We start from the raw sequence: 6,000 nt of genomic DNA, 5'->3' as shown, positions 1-6,000 counted from the left end.
CTAAGACACATAGAGACTCTTGTCTGTATTAGTGCTCTTGTCTTCTTATACATCTGCATCCCTCTCTTTATTTTTCTCTGTCTCTCTCTGTCTCTGTCTCCCTCTCTGTTTCTCTCTCTCTCTCTCTCTCTCTCTCTCTCTCTGTGTGTGTGTGTGTGTGTGTGTGTGTGTGTGTGTGTGTGTGATGGTACTGTTATTGGAACTCAGGGTCTTGATGCTGTCCCATTTGAATTCCAGCTCTACTACTGACTGTTTGATGGTTAACTAGATATAAGAATCTCATGGAGTTTCCTTCACAGGATAGCACTGCAAGTAGATCTGAGATCTCAGCTTACTGAGTAGTAGCTAGGATTACAGGTGTGAGCCACCAGTTCCAGTAGGATTGCTGTTCTGTTTCTGACTTAGTCTCTCTCCTGTCCGGTAGCTGGTTTCTTAAGAGGTTTTTTTTAAAGGTTATCACCAAGTTGGACATGGCCCATGATATTTTTGAATCAATTTGATAACCAGTGACAATAGTTTCAGAAAGATGTTCTAATAAGGCTCAGAAATTTGCACAAATTATAATAGGGTGATATTGACAGAATTTTTTTCTACTAACCTGCTGTAGTCATTATCAGGTCTTTGTGTCTTGTTCAGCCTTTTCCTAGCATTAGCCTTCATGTGTACTCTGACATATGTCACTATACTTTGTGTGTATTAGTGTTTTGTACTTCACATGGGATTATTAAAATTCCAATACAAGAATATGATTCCATAAGAGGGAGTCGTTGTTGATATCTATAATTTTTATTATATTTTTGTCTCACTGGAAATTTAAGTAAACCACCTATGTTTCATTCTTCTTTTTTTTTCTTTTCTTGGGTCTGGTAGTGGGGCCTGAACTCTGGGCCTGGGCGCTGTCCCTCAGCTCTTCAGCTCAAGGCTAGCACTCTACCACTTGAGCCACAGCGCCACCTCCAGCTTTTTTCTTTTTGCTTATGTGGTGCTGAGGAATCGAACCCAGAGCCTTAGGAATGCAAGGCAAGCACTCTACCACTGAGCCATCTTCCCAGCCCTGTTTCATTCTTCTTGATAAAAAAAAAGAAACAGAGTAAGAATGTGCTTTTCTGGTTTCTAAGCTTGTTATGCTTGTATAGCTGTGAAAGGCGTTCAAGTTTGGTGTGGGTGTTGTATTTCTACATTATCAAATGCACACACATGACTCAAGGAAAAACTTGGGAGTCAGTGAGGGAAGAGGTGATATTATCCAAAAGCACATGTTCTCATTATCTCACTTATGTAACTGTACATCACATTTATAATAACAATAAAGTTTTAATTTAAAAAAGCAGACATGCATCAAAATAGTCTAACATAGTACATGTTTGGACATGGGGCTTCATTTCTGGGCCCAGGTGCTGTCCCTGTGCTCTTCAGCTCAAGGCAAGTGCTCTACCTCTTGAGCTACAGCATCACTCCCGGTTTTCTGGTGCTTAATTGGGGATATGAGTCCCATGGACTTTCCTTGCCAAGGCTGGATTTGAACCATGATCCTAAGATCTCAACCTCCTGAGTAGCTAGGATTATAGGTGTGAGCTACTGGCACCCAGCATAATGTACATTTTTATATATTACCTACACATAAATATAATTTGGAGTAGAGAAGCAGAAGACAACAAAATTTATTTTGTAACTAACTTATGTATGCTATGCTATACTGAAAAGGGTCTTATTCTCTGGAAATTTGGTCATTGCTTTCATCGTGCTTTTTAATTTTCCTCCAAATAAGTTAGAACTAAAACTACTTTATTTATAACATTAAAAGGATTTCTATTTAAGTAATGTTATTGAAGTTGAAAATACAGCTGTGGTTTCCAGAGTCTTGGTAAATGAGATGTAGGGGAAACACAGAGAACTCTTGTTCTGGGTTTTTAGATGGGGTTAGACAGAAACAAGAAGGTCTAGTGTGTTATCCCATAGTAGAATGACTGTAGATGGGAGTAATGGACAGTAATTCACAAGAAGATTGAAAGGATTCTGAACATTGTGCAGGAAGCAATGAAAGGAAGTGGAGGTGTGGCTCAGTGGGATAGCTCCAGCATTGGGCGACAAATGAATTGTGTGTGACAAGGTCCTATGTTCTCAGTGTGGGAATGCTTAGGTGCTATGTAGCTAATCACATCCAAGTGTAATTATTTGTCTTGTACTCTCCATTGGATTAACTTGTAGACTTGTAGACATATTATAGTTATTACAAATGAGGGAAACCATGCAGCCTATGTTTCTTTGGGTCTGGCTTACTTTGCTTAATATAATCTTTATTCCAAGCATTCACACACTGAGAAAAAAGAATATTCCTAGGAGAGGCTCATAATGGCTCAATACCTCTGAGTATATGACCATATAAAATTATGCTTATTGAAATGAATTCCAAGAAATGGAAATGAGGATTTTTTTATTGTACTTTTTGCAGTTGTTTTTTTCTTTCTTTTTTCTCCTTTGCTTTATTCCCAGTTGTCATCCTTTTGATTTCTGTACCCTTTGTTTTGTATATAAGTTTATCTGATCTGGGGAAGGGAAGGGAAATCACAGAAATGGTGGGACAAAAGGCGAACCAATTCCAACAATGATACACTAGACGCCATAAGTTCAACTTTACAACTTGGGGGGAGGGGTGTTAGGGTAAAGGTGGGAGAAAATGAGGGAGGGGTAACGCTGTTCAGAAAGAAATGTATTCGTTTTTATTTTTTATTGTGAAAATACCATACAGAGGGGTTACAATTAAATGGGCAAGTTAGTGCGTACATTTCTTATCAAGCATTGTAGCTTCCTCCTTTGTTTCCCTTTCCCATCCCTTCCCTTTTCCACCTCCTCTCCCACCCCCTCACCATGACAAATCCCCCACCAAAGTTGTAAAGTTCGTTTTTTCGACATAACATATTGTACATCTCATTGTTATAATGGGTCCATCTGTAATCCTATTTAAACAATTTGTTTTTTCCCTTCCCCTCCACAAATTATATCAACATCAAATACAGTGAAAGCAGGGCTTACCATGGGGGAGGTGCATACAAAGCAACAAAAAAAATCATCTTATAAATATGTTGGAAACAATTGCAAGAAATAAAAAAAAAATTTGAATCCTTTCCTTGGGGTTCATTTTGCCTAACATCAACTTGTCTTGGAATATGATAGTTATCCTTATGGAACTAGAGTCAGCAGTCCTGTAAGTGATAAAGTTACAGTTGTATAGCATTCCATTTCATAGTATAATTGGGAAGCTGAAACCCTAAAATACATGGGATGATAGTGAGGCATCCACCACATAATAATTACTTCACATGAAACCTAAATCTCCCAGGATTATATTACCTGAAAATGTTAAGTGTTAGTATAAAATTACATCATATGGATGTTTTGAATGTAATCAGCTATTTCATCGGTGTTACATATTTAATGTTTTCCATTGTTTTCGTAAAGGTGATGTACAGAGGGGTTACAGTTTCAAAAGTCTTATAATAAGCATATTTCTCTTTGAATAGTGTCATCCTTTCCCTTGTTTTCTCAGTTTTTCCCTCCCATTTCCCCCAAAAGGTTGTGTAGTTTATTTTCAACATAGCATCTATGGGGTATTACTGCTGTATTTGACCCACCATTTCTGTGCTCTTTCCTTGCCTCCCCCAATTAGATACTTACAAACAAGACAAAAAGTACAGAAAACAAAAATGATAACAAAGGGAAAATAAAAGAAAAACCTCATTTCCATTTCTTGGTGTTCATTTTGTTAAATAACATTTTATATAATCATACACATGCTAGTATTGAGCCCTTATGATCCTCTCCTAAGAATATCCTCCTTTGGTCTCACTGTGTGAATATCTAAAATCCTATATAATTCATCATGTCCAAGTGTAATTTTTTGTTTTACCACCCAGTGTGTTTACTTGTAGATTTACAGGCACATTCTAGTTACAACATATGAAGGAAACCACACAAACTATGTTTCTTTGGGTCTAATTACTGAAGAGATTTTGCTTGGCAAAGGAGATAGCTAACATGATAATTACAAAGCCCACAAAATGAATCAGACAAGGATATCATACTTATAATATACTTAGAGATAAAAAATTTAGATGCCCTAAAAAAACCCTCAAAGAAACAGCAATTCCCTTAATAAATGGGCTAATGACTTAAAGAGACTTCTCAAAAGGGTAGCCAATACACACAAAGAAATGTTCAATATCGTTGGCCATAAAAGAAACAATGTTTTATGTGTGTTTTATCTTTTTGTATAAAGCAGCAACTTGAGCACTTGGCTGATACTTTTTCTAACAAAAATTTTTTGAATAAAATTATCTAAATTAAGTCTTACATCAACTGAACATTCTTTCAATTAAAGGCAAAGTGATTATTTTCTGACAATGATAAACTTTTTACATTATGTAACAAATCAGGTCTTTAATAATTTATTAGGAATAACATTGAAACCTATTCTTTTTATTTGCACAATGCATAATTTTCTAATTAAGTCCTTTACAGTTTTAAGTTTGAAAATATGGATATTCAAACAGAGTAAAAACTTATTTTGTAAATTTCTTTTTTGTCCTTTTCTAAAATAATGTTGACGGGGATTAAAAATACTAGTAAAATATGAGCACAGTAAAAGATACTTTGTTTTCTTCTATTAATTTTAGTAATAAGATGTAATATTCCATATGCTATGTCAGTAATAATTTATGTATTTCTTGATTTTTCTCTCTAATCTTTTTACATTTTATAAAATATTTTAAATCGCACACTTCATAATCCTTCTTATTTAGTACTGATTACCTTTTCTCATATGTCCACAGAATTCTTTTTTTTTTAACCAATTTGTGTAGCTCAATACATTTTAAATAATAGCTTGTCATAAAATTTACCAATCTAAGTAACATGCACCAAAACCTAAACATGTTACCATGCATATGATTTTATTTCATTATCATATTCATGTTAGAAAATTTTCCCTTATGCCTGAATTTACATCATTTCCTTACTTCATTCTTAGCAAATTCCACTCCCCAAACCTCTCTCCAAAAATCCTCTGAAAGTGTGTGTGTATGTGTATGTGTGTGTGTGAGTGTGTGTGTGTGTGTGTGTGTTGACAACCTAGAGGAAATCACCAACTTCTTGGTTAAAAAGAGTTTAAATTTTTTATTTATAATATATTTTTATTGTAAAGATACTGTACAGGGGTTGCAGTTACATAAGTAAGGTAATGAGGACATTGCCTTTCGAGCATTGTTTCCCCATCCTTTGTTTTTCCCTTACCATCCCCTCCATCCCACCTCCCCAACTACTCCCTCCCTCCCTACCCAAGGTGTTAAGTTCATTTTCAACATAGTGTCTTGTACATCTCAGCCTGTATCCTATTTCAGCTTTTTGTTATTTCCCTTCCCCTCCCCAAATTAGAAAACTGTATATACAAGATGCAGGAAACCAGAATCAAATACAGTGTAAACAGGGGTTATACCATGGGGGAAGAACATACAAAAGAAACAAAAAAAAATCACATAGTACATTATAAGTACATTAAAAACAACAGTAACAAAGAGAAGACCACTGGTGTCCCAATCCTGGGGTTCATTTCACTTAGCATCATCTTATATGGTCATATGTATATAGCTTTGACCTTTTCTGCATATCCAAGACATATACTAGTTACTGAAGATAAGGGAAACCATGGGTCCTATGTTTTTTGGGGCCAAGTTTCCTTCATTTAATATAATTTTTTCCAAGTCTTTCCATTTCTTAACAAATGAGGTGGTGTCATTCTTTCTGATGGAAGGATAGAATTCCATTGTATGTATATATATGTATACACACACACACACACACACACACACACACATATGCACACACACATATCACATCTACCTCACCTACTGAGAGGCATCTGGGTTGGTTCCATATCTTAGCTATTGTGAATAATGCTGTGATAAACATTTGTGCTGATAGCTTTAGTATGGCCTTGTTTATGAT

The sequence above is a fragment of the Dipodomys spectabilis genome, unplaced genomic scaffold (genome assembly GCF_019054845.1).
Source record: "Dipodomys spectabilis isolate Male_0828 unplaced genomic scaffold, ASM1905484v1 ptg000145l, whole genome shotgun sequence".
In the NCBI taxonomy this organism is placed as follows: domain Eukaryota; kingdom Metazoa; phylum Chordata; class Mammalia; order Rodentia; family Heteromyidae; genus Dipodomys; species Dipodomys spectabilis.
This window is presented reverse-complemented; position numbering follows the sequence as displayed.